Source organism: Mauremys mutica, chromosome 2 (assembly GCF_020497125.1).
Source record: "Mauremys mutica isolate MM-2020 ecotype Southern chromosome 2, ASM2049712v1, whole genome shotgun sequence".
Lineage (NCBI taxonomy): Eukaryota > Metazoa > Chordata > Testudines > Geoemydidae > Mauremys > Mauremys mutica.
The window spans coordinates 257,909,660-257,921,935 of record NC_059073.1 but is presented as its reverse complement, the minus strand read 5'-3'; the positions used below and the strand labels follow the sequence as shown (position 1 = coordinate 257,921,935).

The window sequence follows — 12,276 nt, the reverse complement described above, 5'->3', positions numbered from 1 at the left end:
CAACCTAAGTATAAATGACCTGAGTCATTTTCAGCCCCAACCCAAACTCGACATTGCCCATGAATCTGTGTCAGGGCTGCCACTGCCTTGTTCTTGGGGCTCAGCCCGGAAGGGGGCTTCCCACTCTCCATGGACCATGCTTGAAATCTGTCTCCAGCCATCTCCTGTCTGGAGGGTTGGCATGTCAGCTGCGTGCCCCATTCCTGCTAGCCATTGCTGCCTCTCTGCGCTATCCATGCTGTGGAATGAAAGCTGCTGCAATTCATCAGCAGACTCACTCCAAAGTGCACACAGAGTGCAGCGAGGTGGCGGCACTCAGTAGAAGTGGGGCATGCAGCTGCCATCATGACAACTCCATTGGCAGGAGGAGGTGGTTATCAGAGATGACTTGACCCAAGCCTGAGAGAGTCGGGTTGTTTTCCCGGGAACCTGACACCTTTAATATTTTGGCCATTAGTGATCTGGATTCAGAGTATGCAAAAACTAAAGCATAAAGCTCTGAGATGAGAACCACAGTCAACAACTGTACAGCTCCGGCATACCATAAGGAGACAGAGCTTTTTAGGGGCTGATACACAACATTAGAATGAACTCCTGCATGCTTCACTATGTTCCATTCCAAGTGGAAGGTGCACTTCTTTGACCTTGTCTTCACTAATACACAGAGCACAGCACAAATAATGTATTGTTTAAAAACAAACACATCTTGCCACTAGAGAGGAAGGAAGAAACAAGTCATGACAAATGTTAGTCATATTGCTTAAGGTGCTTCTACAAGGCACTGAGATACCATGGTGATGGGAATGGAATAAGAACCGGAACAGAGCAGCCACTGTATAGTGCAGTGGTTCTGAGCCTGGGATCCGGGGCCCACTAGGGAGCTGTGAGCAGGTTTCAGGAAGTCCGCCAAGCAGGGCTGGCATTAGACCTGCTGGGGCCCAGGGCAGAAAGCCAAAGTCCCACCACTTGGGGCTGAAGCCGAAGCCTGAGCAATTTAGCTTCGCAGGGAGCCCTATGGCGTGGGGCCTCGGGCAATTGCTCTCGGGGCTGGTGCAAGGTTTCGCGCCCTAGGCAAAACTTCCACCTTGCGCCCTCCCCCCCTCACACCCCCGCCCTGAGGCGCGCCCCCCCTCCCCGTGGCAGCTCCCCCCCTCCGCCCTGAGGCACCCCCCCCCACGGCAGCTCCCCACCCCCCACACTGAGGCACCCCCGCAACCCAGCTCACCCCTGCCCCGCCTCCTCCCCGAGCACCTCCCCCGCCCTTACTTGCTGTAGGCGGCCCTCCTCGCGCTCCCCTGCCCCAGCTCTCTCCGCCTAAATGCCGGTGGCAACTGGGGCTGCTGAAGATCTGGCCGCCGCGGTTGCTGGCGAAGAAAATGGCGCCCCCCAAATCCTAGCACCCTAGGCGACCGCCTAGGTCGCCTAAATGGTTGCACCGGCCCTGATTGCTCTGTTTGCTACCCGCTAATGCTGGCCGTGGCTTTCATATGCAGAAAAACAGTTATTTTGGCACAGGTGGGCTGTGGAGTTTTCAATAGCATGCTGTGGGGGCCTCAGAAAGGAAAAGGTTGAGAACCCCTTGTATAGTGTACTGCAGTGAACATACTAGTATCTAGTTTTGCAGAATGTTAGTAAAGTTAAAAAACACTGTAGAAACTGAAAGAATAACAAATGTTGGTGAACACGGTATACAACCAAATATATTCAGCTCACCTGCTCTAGTCCCAAAGCAGAAATTCTACACCATAAAACATTAAAAAAAGGTACACCATAAAAATAAACTTAATTTCTCTTTATGGGCTAGAAGTAACTTTGCTTTCCTGTTATCACTAATGTAGGCTACTCAGCACTAAGGATTAGTGCTGTGGAATACCTTCAGCAACCATCATTTACTTTTCTCCTAAGTTATTTATTACTAATCACTGTACTTGCAGCAAGTATCCATTTCAGTGCCCATTTTGGAACATGTTTCTGTGAGGGCTGCCAGATGTTCTGAGCGGAAGACAAAAAACTCTCTCTGAATCTACAAGGTTGTCTTTCAACCCGATTGTTTAATCATGGCTTTAACTGGTCATTTGATCTTGCTAAGATCCAGAGTTTTTCCACCTGTCTGTCTAATGTGTGGGTCGTATAGACAAGACTACAAGTCAAAACAGCAATAATACATGGAACCAGGTTTTGAAAACTTACACTTCAAAGCGCTGCCGTGGCAGCGCTGCCGCGGCAGCACTTTGAAGCGCTAAGTGTAGTCAAAGCGCCAGCGCTGGGAGAAAGCTTTGACTACACTGGCGCTTTGCAGCGCCGCAATTTGCAGCGCTGGAGAGGGTGTGTTTTCACACCCTGCTGCAGCGCTGCAAATTTGTAAGTGTAGCCAAGCAGATTCCATTTAGACACCAAAATATGTGGCCAGACTTTCTTAGGAGCTTATGGCTGTGGCTACACTTAGCGCTTCAAAGCACTGCCGCGGCAGCGCTTTGAAGCGCTAAGTGTAGTCAAAAGCGCCAGCGCTGGGAGAGAGCTCTCCCAGCGCTGTCTGTACTCCACCTCCCTGTGGAGAATAACGTACAGCGCTGGGAGCCGCACTCCCAGCGCTGGGGCTTTGACCACACTGGCGCTTTGCAGCGCCGCAATTTGCAGCGCTGGAGAGGGTGTGTTTTCACACCCTGCTGCAGCGCTGCATATTTGTAAGTGTAGCCAAGCCCTATGTAAAATCTGGTCATAAGTATCCCTATGGAGGGGTGCTGATGCTCAGAATGTGAAAACCTGGTCCCAAGCTCTTTAAAATATGTTGGCCCTTAGGGTCTTTTTAATCAGACTAGATGCAAGAAACAATGTCTTAAGTGTCTGAAACATCCCATGGGGGAGATCTGTGTTATAATGGCCCCAAGCTATACTGAAGTTTCTCCTTGTAGAATTTTGATTACCTTTGATCAACATGGTGTGTCCATCCCCCCCCGCTTTTTCAGTACTCTTGTGTTGCAGGCACATACAATTCTGTAGTGTACTTACTGATAACACACACAGATCTTCCACTGTACCAAAAAAAATTGATTTCTTTAGGCTGTTTCTTTTATTCTGTTGTCATTTTAACTGTCAGCGATTGAAAGTTGTCAGCTAGCCTCTTCTATGACCTCCATCCAAATGGATGCATTCTTCCCTTGGAATCCTGTAAACTGCTGTACACCCTCCTACACGGTGCTGAGTGCCTTTAACGTCCAATGAGATCAATGAGAGTTAAAGGCCCTAAAAGCATCTGCAGAATCTAGTCCTTTAAATGATCCCGGGCTAATCAGAAATAGATTATAATGTTTTAGTTTAGTTTTTGGTAGCAAGAGGCATGAGATATCACAGAGTGTAGTCAGCCAATAAGTCTGTCTAATTCTTCTCATTGCCCAAACCTTAGGAAGTGAGGACTACCCAGGGGGGTTATATGACACACTTCTCTAATCTCTAAGTGGCATTTATTAGCAGTGAGACTTGCTTTTTCACAGATCTCCAGGAAAGTACATGAAACTGCCTTCAATTTGATAGGAATCTTTATGGCTGGTTTCTAATATAATCCCAATTCCTTCAATTTCCTATCAAATATACTGCATAGTCCATTTTTGGCTCTCCCTTCAGAACTGCCACTGGGAGATGGAAAATGGCTGGAAAGCTTTTAAAACAAGAAAATGGTAACAGTTAATAGCAAGCTACTTTAAAATGTGCAAAGGCTCAGTTCCATCAACCCTGGTAAATGATAATCTCAATGAGCAATGCATGACCAAAGTCTGTCATCTAGAAAAAAGCACATATCACCTTTATTACTGCCTTCTCTTCCAAGTAAACAAGCCATTGGAATAATTCATTCTCCGAGGACAGTTTTGTAGGATTTAATACATCTAAAAGAGCAAGGCATTACTTTTTCTACTTAAAGAAATTCCTCAAATGGCTGGAATGAGGCCAGGGAAGCAAAAATATGAACTGTGCTCGCTGTGTTCAAAAGCATTACAAATTCAGCAAAGCCGATAGGAAACTAGCAACACAGGCAGGTTTGTCTTCTCTAATATTTCACAAACACAGCATAGTGATCTGGTTTTGGATGGATCCTGAGCACTGGAATAAAGCTATTAAACAAATCTAATACCTACTGGAAAAAATAAGTTTTAACATTTATGAATAGGGTTGTCTAAATTGATCTTAATATGTTAAACAGCTATGAGCAGGAGAATGATGGGTGTATCTTATTTTGTCAAGTCCCTCTGTGCAAAAGGCTATAAAGGGAACATCACCACCTTCCTTACACAGCATATTCAATTAAGCCACAGTATACCTGATACAGTGTGTCATGGTTACAGGGTGAGATGAGTTTTAGATCCCTTTTTGTCCCTCTCAAGTGCACCCCTCAGGTGCCAAAGATTCCTTTGAATCTCCTAAGGGTGGAATCTGCGGTCCAACCACTCCTGGACTGGATCTCTGGGTGGCAGTCCCCCGATTTCAGAACCATGTAAACAATACAGGCCCAACTGTACTTGGCAACTGAAAGAAAACTTCTGTCTAGGTCTCTGACTAATGGCTGATTAAAGTGGCTCAAAACAGTTTTATGTAAACAAATGTATTTAACACATAAATGTTTAACATGTTTTTATAATAGGGAAAATGCAGTAGAACTTGCCAAGAGCGACCACTTATGGGAGTTAATGTGGTGTTTAGATGTTGCTTGTGATTATTAGTACTGGGAGCACTGGCTGTTGGGAAACAGGAAAGACGGGGGAGGAGTTGAGGAGGCTGACTGAGAGTTACAGGGGGTGCAGCAGCAGCTTGTTAAAGAGGTTTCCACTTTATTTTTAAAGTCCTAGTGAAGTTTGTTAGTACCTTGCCTGGTTGATACAACAGTTAACAAAAGTGGTCACTTGTAAGAGGTGGTCTCTCTTCAAAGGTTTGCACACAGGAGAGTGGAGGTTGCTGGCAGGGTGCCCAGCTCTGAAGGCAGTGCCATCACCAGAAGCAGTGCAGAAGTGAGGGTGGCATGGTATGGTACACTAGACCCCCTATTGATAAGTGAATATCGGTTTCTCCTACAGGTTTGTTTTTATGGATGGAAGTAAGCAAATGTGTTTGCTGGTCACAGATGACAGGTCATCGCTCTTTAGAATTAAATTATAGGGGAAATCATCCCATGGCCTCTGCAAATAGTTGCTTGTGGTCTCTCTTCAAAGGGGATCGCTAAGGCAGGTTTTACTATAAGTGCAGTCAAATAAGGAAAAAAATATAGAAAACAATTTTTATAAACCCCAACTCATTAGGGTAATGGATTCTGGAAACATGTCAGAGATAACTTTTCCCCCCCGCCCCCAAGGGCTAAAACATGAAACAATAGAAACCATTAACTGCCAGCAATGACCACTCCATGACCAAAGATTAATGCTGTGCTCAATTATTATGCTGATAAAAAGAATTCATCTCTCTTCTGACAAGGCTTAAAAATGTGACAATGTGTAGATGTGGCAAATCCTTGAAAATCCATGTACTCTTTTTTGATGAAAAAAAAGGCAGATGTGTTGTGCAGCCTTTGCAATATAATGGTTGATATAACATTTATACTGTGCATATTTAGAACTAGAAATTGTCAGTGCCCTGAACCTTTTTTATGAGTACTATGAACTGTGGGCACAAATTTAAGTAGTTATTTGCCCAACCACTTTATTACAGGAACAAATCTGATAGCTATACATCAAACTAAAGTTGAGTGAATAATGAAAAAAAGGTTCTATGAATATTTAGTTAAATTTTTAAACAAATCTACTTCAACCACATTAGCACCTTGCATCTTGTTTTCCATGAACATTTTAAAGAAATCCAATTCACTTGTACAAATGTTGGCAGAATTTGAGTTTAGTATTATTGCCAGAAGCGTATGTATGGTCATCTAATCAGGAAACGAAAGCAATAACATGCAATTTAGCTGACCTAATACACAGTTTGGTTTTGGAATATGTGCTATTGACCTCCAGATTAAAACAACATTTACTGAATAATTTTGAAAAACAATAAATAAATTTGGAGAAAATTGCAATAAGCTGGCAGATATTATGTGAGCAGAAAATGAAAGGCAAAGTTGATCAACATTTGTCACAGAGAATATTAGCTACCAAAATTGCACAAGATATTCATTTGTGCACATAAATGAACAGGGAAGCAAGACTTCAACTCAGCTGAAGATTTGGCCCTTTGTGTTTGCTGATCTCATTAGATGCCTTTGGCTCTTATGTCCACCCTGTACAATCTTGGATGCATAAGCCATAGAGACAGAATAATTTTAGAGATAATGTTAAGCTCTTATGACAAGAAAAAATGCACCATACACCAACAAAAAATAGCCCTTTCTGCATCTAACTGCCAACCACATTTAATATGCCACTTTATTAACATAAATAGTATAGTATCCATACTGTAGTGTAGTCAATAGACCAATTAAGTACTGCTGAACAAGGATTTTCTTAAATAAAGTAGATGTTTAATACTATAAATTTTAATACTGGTTAAGATGACTACATATAAATAATCAGCAAAACCTAACAAGAAGTTGAAGTTATCTTGGGTTTTGTGAAGCATTTAGAGTTTTGGAAAGTTTAAATTGTTCTATAAACCCATTTAGAAATGTTAGAACATCTGGAAAAAGTATTTTCTACAACAAGATTTTTCAGAATCCAGCCATATGAAGCCATGGAAAACAAAGTTTAAAATCTCAGATTAACAATCCCTTTTTCTAGATCGTCTCCAAGAGTTTGAGGCTTTATGCTGCTCTTTGGGACACGGCACTTCAGACAGGAACTTGGAAGCGATTTTCCTTGTAATTTCCAGGATAACTTAATTAGATGAAAGTGGTAAGAAGGAAAAAGAAGATCTGTATGCCTTGTGCAGACAAAAAAAACTTGCTGGTCTAATACATTAGAGAATGTGAAATTATGATCCCTGTAGTGCTGCCAAGTTTAGTGAGACCCATGGATGATCTGTGTTTAAACACTGGTCACATGAAATAACCCTTGGATTCTGTGAACATTAAATATTGTGTGTACATACACATTTATCTACAGGGTATAACGGAGGGTATGGTATATAGATTTAAGCACATGAATAAATCCCATTGACTTGAACGGGAATTAAAACCTCCTTACAATTAAACACCTGTTTTCCTGAATCAGGCCCTTTATCAACATGAATGTGAGGTGGCTTCTTTACTCACAAACTGCAAAGCCAAGAAGTGAGTCATGCAGGTCACCCCAAATCAGCACCAATGAAACCTAGCGCCACTCCTCACCACCATGTATATGTATTTTATAGAACAGCTTCTTTAGGAATGTTGGGGGAGGGGAGTTAGGTTTATACTGCGGAAATGTTTTCCTCTCTTTACCAACCTTTTGAAGCACTGTCAGTAAAGAACAATAAAAAGGGCAGAGCACTGCTGCATGACCCGAACTCAGTGAGGCAGAGCAAGACTGAGGAACTGCTGCTTCCTGAGTGCAACGGCAGAGCAGAGAGGCAGGTGCCAAAAATCCAGCCCTGTCATCAGCTACTACTACTGTTGCTGCTGCCTTTTAAATGGAGAGCTGAGAAAAACCCATCAGTTCAGACTGGTGGGCTGAGAATAAAGAGGCATAAGAAACTGCTGTCAGTGTTTTTTTAACTAACCACCCAAGGCACATTTTATACAAAATGACAAGCTCAAAAATAAAGTAACTTCCACCCTCCCTTTTTATTATGTGGTCTAGTTCAAGAGTGCTGACATCGCAACCCTATTCCTGTAACATTCAATATAAAATGCAAGGTGCTTTAGTGAGATATCAGTGAATTTATAAAACTCAGTTTGTCAATAATGAAAACATCCTTCTAGATCAACTTTAGTGCTAAGGGTACTTTGTCTTCCTACAGATAAAATCACGATGACGTACTACACATAGGCTTGTCTGACAATGGCTGACCACCTAGCTGAATTTTATCTGCCTTCTGCCTCATATGGTACGAGTACATTTCAAGCTGGGGGTGTGATTCCCAGCTCCAGGAGACATACCCATGCTAGCTTTCATCCAACTAGCATGCTAAAAACAGTGTAGCTGAGGCATCATGACCAATAGGAGAGGCTAGCTGCTCCAAGTATGTACCCATCCAAGACCTTAGGCATGTACTCAGACAGGTAGCCCCTCCTGCCACTCACATTGCTGCAGCTGCAGCCTGTTTATAATGAACTAGCTCAATGAGAGTTAGCTGAGAGCTAGCATGAATACGTCCCCTCAAGCTAAGAATCGTACCCCCAGCTTGAAACTTAGACATATAAAAAAGTATGGGTATCTATACTACACCACTGGTTTCTCTCTTTGGATTATTACTTTCCCCCTTTCCCTGAACCTACTCTACCTTGTGGCCTTGGTGCTCCCCTTCTTAACTAGAGCCCTGCATGACTACAAAATTTGTATCTGCATCTGATCTGCAAAAAATGGTCCATGGTTATAAAGTGGATATCTGCAGATTTGCAGGGCTCTATTCATAACTATACTAGTCCATCAATTGTCTGGAATTCTCCTCAGGTGATCTGCCCTTTACCATGTGGTTATTCTTCCAAATGTTTTATTTAACATATGTAGGTATTTCAGCAAAAAGCAGTGGGGAGAGCCTCTACAATGGTATATTATTCACTAACAGCATGAAAAAGCTAGTGCCAAAGTGCTTTCAGAAAGACAGTATCAAGTTAATACATTTCTTGCTGGGTGATGGTTCTCTGAAATGGATTTTAAACTTTTTAGGAGATGAATTTTGAATACATGAAAAGTTAAGACTGACTAGAAAATGCAAGTTTAAAACTTCATTCATTTTATCTGTAACCCTATTCAAACAATACGGTTAGAGCTTATTTATTTATTTACTATATTCTAGAAAGCACAATGGGAAAAGTGTATTTCTTTCATGTATCAGAAGTTTTTTTAAAAAAAAGGATTTATTTACTTTTTTGTGGTGGGAGACAGCAAAGGAGGGGAGTTCAGGAAAAAAAGCACTTTTGAACATGAATGAAGTATGGGAAATATCAGCTCATGATATTTTTATTTATTTATGTGTTTCAATTAGGAGCTCGTAAAACAGGGAGTTAAAATAGAAACTGTTTTGCAACCTTCATTGTACTAGCTTTCATTTATCATTAGAAATGTATTTAATATTTATTTGTACCTTTCTTGGTAACAACAATAATATTATACATAAACCACTTGTTTTTAAAAGAAAATTTGCATGCAGATTTTTTCCTAGAACATCTCAAACAAGCAAAAAACCTGATGTGCGTCTTTTCTCTCCATTTTAGAATACAGAGCAAACAATTTAATCAGGCTTTGGTAGTAATTGTGTATTACATTGCCCAGCCATGATGAAAACACTGTAGCACAAAAAGAGAATTCCACCTGCTGATGCTTCGATTAAGGAGATAGTCACATCTATCCTACCCCTAGGGTGATTTACTAACAATATATTACTACAGACAAAGTGCTGTCCTTTAGCTATTTACTCTTTTCAAAGAAAATTTACAATTAAAAGGAAAATTAGACTTATTAAAACTTTTCTTCCCTACTGAGACCACTCAATCTGTATCCAAATGGAGCAACTGTGGATACTGTAAAGCTGACAAACAAGTAAAAATCTCTGAGGAGATACTTTTAGCAAGCCTAATTCCCATTAATAAAGTGAAGGCTTATGACTGAATTATGCAATATAACAAGAGATCCTTCATCTAGGAGTAGAAATACATGTTGTAATTCAAATGCAAAGATGAACCAATTGAGGTCAGGTGCTACTTCCCAATACTCAGGTCTAGTGGTTGGAGTGGAGGTCAAAGCCAGATGTAGGGTCAGGACTGGGCTGGGGGTAGTGCTGGAATCGAGATCCAGGGACAGGCCAGGGTCAGAACCGAGATCAGAGACAATGGTGGAGCTGGTCAGTAACAGGGCGGGAGCAAGGTCAGGGTGGAGGCAAGGCTGGAGCAGGAAGTGGATCAGGAGCAGACTAGGAGTCTACTACAGTCAGCTATGCTGCAAGGCTGCAGCAGGGCTCCTGGCTGCGTAGAACTGTTGTACAGACTGATCTGCAGCTGTGGCAGGGCTGGGGAAGTACCTGAACTTGGGGGTCACCTGACCCAGGCTCCACTCCAGGATAGCCTACTGCCGCATGTCTGACTGCTGACTCACCACGACTCTGTTGGAGCAGCAGCTGAGCGAGCAGCCCTGCTTTGGTTGCAGGTTTTCTTCACAATTGACCAGTGTATCGGTCCCTGCTGTAATGTATAAGGAGTGTTCTAAGCAAGACACAAGATGTAATTCTTCCACTCTACTCTGCACTGATTAGGCCTCAACTGTGTCCAGTTCTGGGCACCACATTTCAGGAAAGATGTGGACAAATTCAAGGAAGTCCAGAGGAGAGCAACAAAAATGATTAAAGGTCTAAAAAACATGACCTATGAGGTCATATTGAGCTTGATTAGTCTGGAGAAGAGAAGCTTCCGGGGGGGGGAGGGGGTGGAACATGATACCGGTAATAGTTTTCAAGTACATACAAAGTTGTTACAAGGAGGAGGGAGAAAATAATGTTCTTGTTAACCTCTGAGAGCAGGACAGGAAGCAATGGGCTTAAAATTGCAGACTCCTTGCCCACCCTGGCCCATGCCACTCCTGGAAGCGCCAGCGCAGCCTCATGGCCCCAGGAGCAAGGGGACAGGGGTCTCCCTCCACACTGCTTCTGCCTGCAAGTACCTCCCCCACAGCTCCCATTGGCCAGGAAAGCTGCAGGGGTGGTGTTTGCACAGAGGGGCAACGCACAGAGCCCCAGTGCATTGGCCCCTTCCGGGCGTGGTGTGGGGCCGAGGTAGGGAGGGAGCCTGCTTTACCCTTGCTGCGCCCACTGCCGACCGGGAGCCGCTGGAGGTAAGTGCTGCCCGGTGGGAGGTTGTACCCCATATCCCCTCCTGGACCCCAACAGTCGTCCCATCCTAGAGCCCCCTCCTGCACCCAAACTCTCTCCCAGAGCCTGCAACCTGCACCCCCCCCTGCAGCCCAACACTCTGCCCCTGCCTGGAGCCCCCTCCTGCACCCAAACTCCCATGTAGAGCTTGCACCCCACACTCCCTCCTGAACCCCAACCCCCTACCCCAGCCTGGGGAAAGTGAGTGAGGGTGGGGAAGAGCGGGTGACGGGCAGGGTGAGCAGGGTGGGGCTTTGGGGAAGGGATGGGGTATATCCTAGATTGCCCTTAGATTCAAAAAAGTGATTTTAGGCGTAAAATGGTTGGAGACCACTGGTCTAGATAATACTTGGTCCTGCCTTGAGGGAAGGGGACTGGACTAGAAGACCTCTCGAGGTCCCTTCCAGTCATACGAGTGGAAGGGACCTTAGCCCCACAGCATGAGTCCCACTAGCTTAGATCAGTTGACCTGGGCTCAGACTTGCTGCTGCAGGTTGTGTGGGGGTTGTTTTTGTTTTTGCAGTGTATCTATACTTTTGGAGGCTGCCAGATTTCTAAAATCCTTTATGATATTTAATACTCCAATGCCTTTATGATGTCAAGATCAGGGCCAGCTCCAGAGGTTTTGCCTCCCCAAGCAGCCAAAAAAAAAAAAAAAAACCACTGTGATCGCGATCTGCGGCAATTCAGCAGGAGGTCCTTCGCTCCGAGCGGGAGTGAGGGACCCTCCGCTGAATTGCTGCCGAATACCTGAACGTGCCGCCCCTCTCCAAAGTGGCCGCCCCAATCACATGCTTGCTAAGCTGGTGCCTGGAGACGGCCCTGGTCAAGATTAAGATTTTGGAGCAGTAAAAAGCTATATAATTACACACTCACTCTAGAACATCTGTGGAATAGTTAATTCCTATTGTTGATTGGGGCATTCTAAGTTCTAAAGTATAGTGTTAGGTCTGAGAAGGATGTTCTGTCTAGACATGCTAAAAGAGAAAAGTTCATGCATGAATCTATTAAAATCAACACTTGAATTCTAGAGCACCATTAAACTGACTGTGCTGACAGCAGCTTATCATTTTAACTGTGAAATAGTTTAAGCACAAGGATTTAACACAGGGGTCGGCAACCTTTCAGAAGTGCTTTGCCGAGTCTTCATTTATTTTCTCTAATTTAAGGTTTCGCGTGCCAGTAATACATTTTAACATTTTTAGAAGGTCTCTTTCAATAAGTCTATAATATATAACTAAACTATTGTTGTATGTAAAGTAAACAAGGTTTTTAAAATGTTTAAGAAGCTTCATTTAAAAT

The 12,276-nt window shown here is 43.4% G+C and overlaps 1 protein-coding gene across 3 annotated transcripts in view; it reads right to left on the bottom strand.

Moving 5' to 3' along the window:
- The window catches only part of PLXDC2 (plexin domain containing 2), a 392,323-nt gene that overhangs the window by 262,648 nt on the left and 117,399 nt on the right, over positions 1-12,276 (bottom strand). The gene's annotated exons all lie outside the window — the stretch shown is intronic.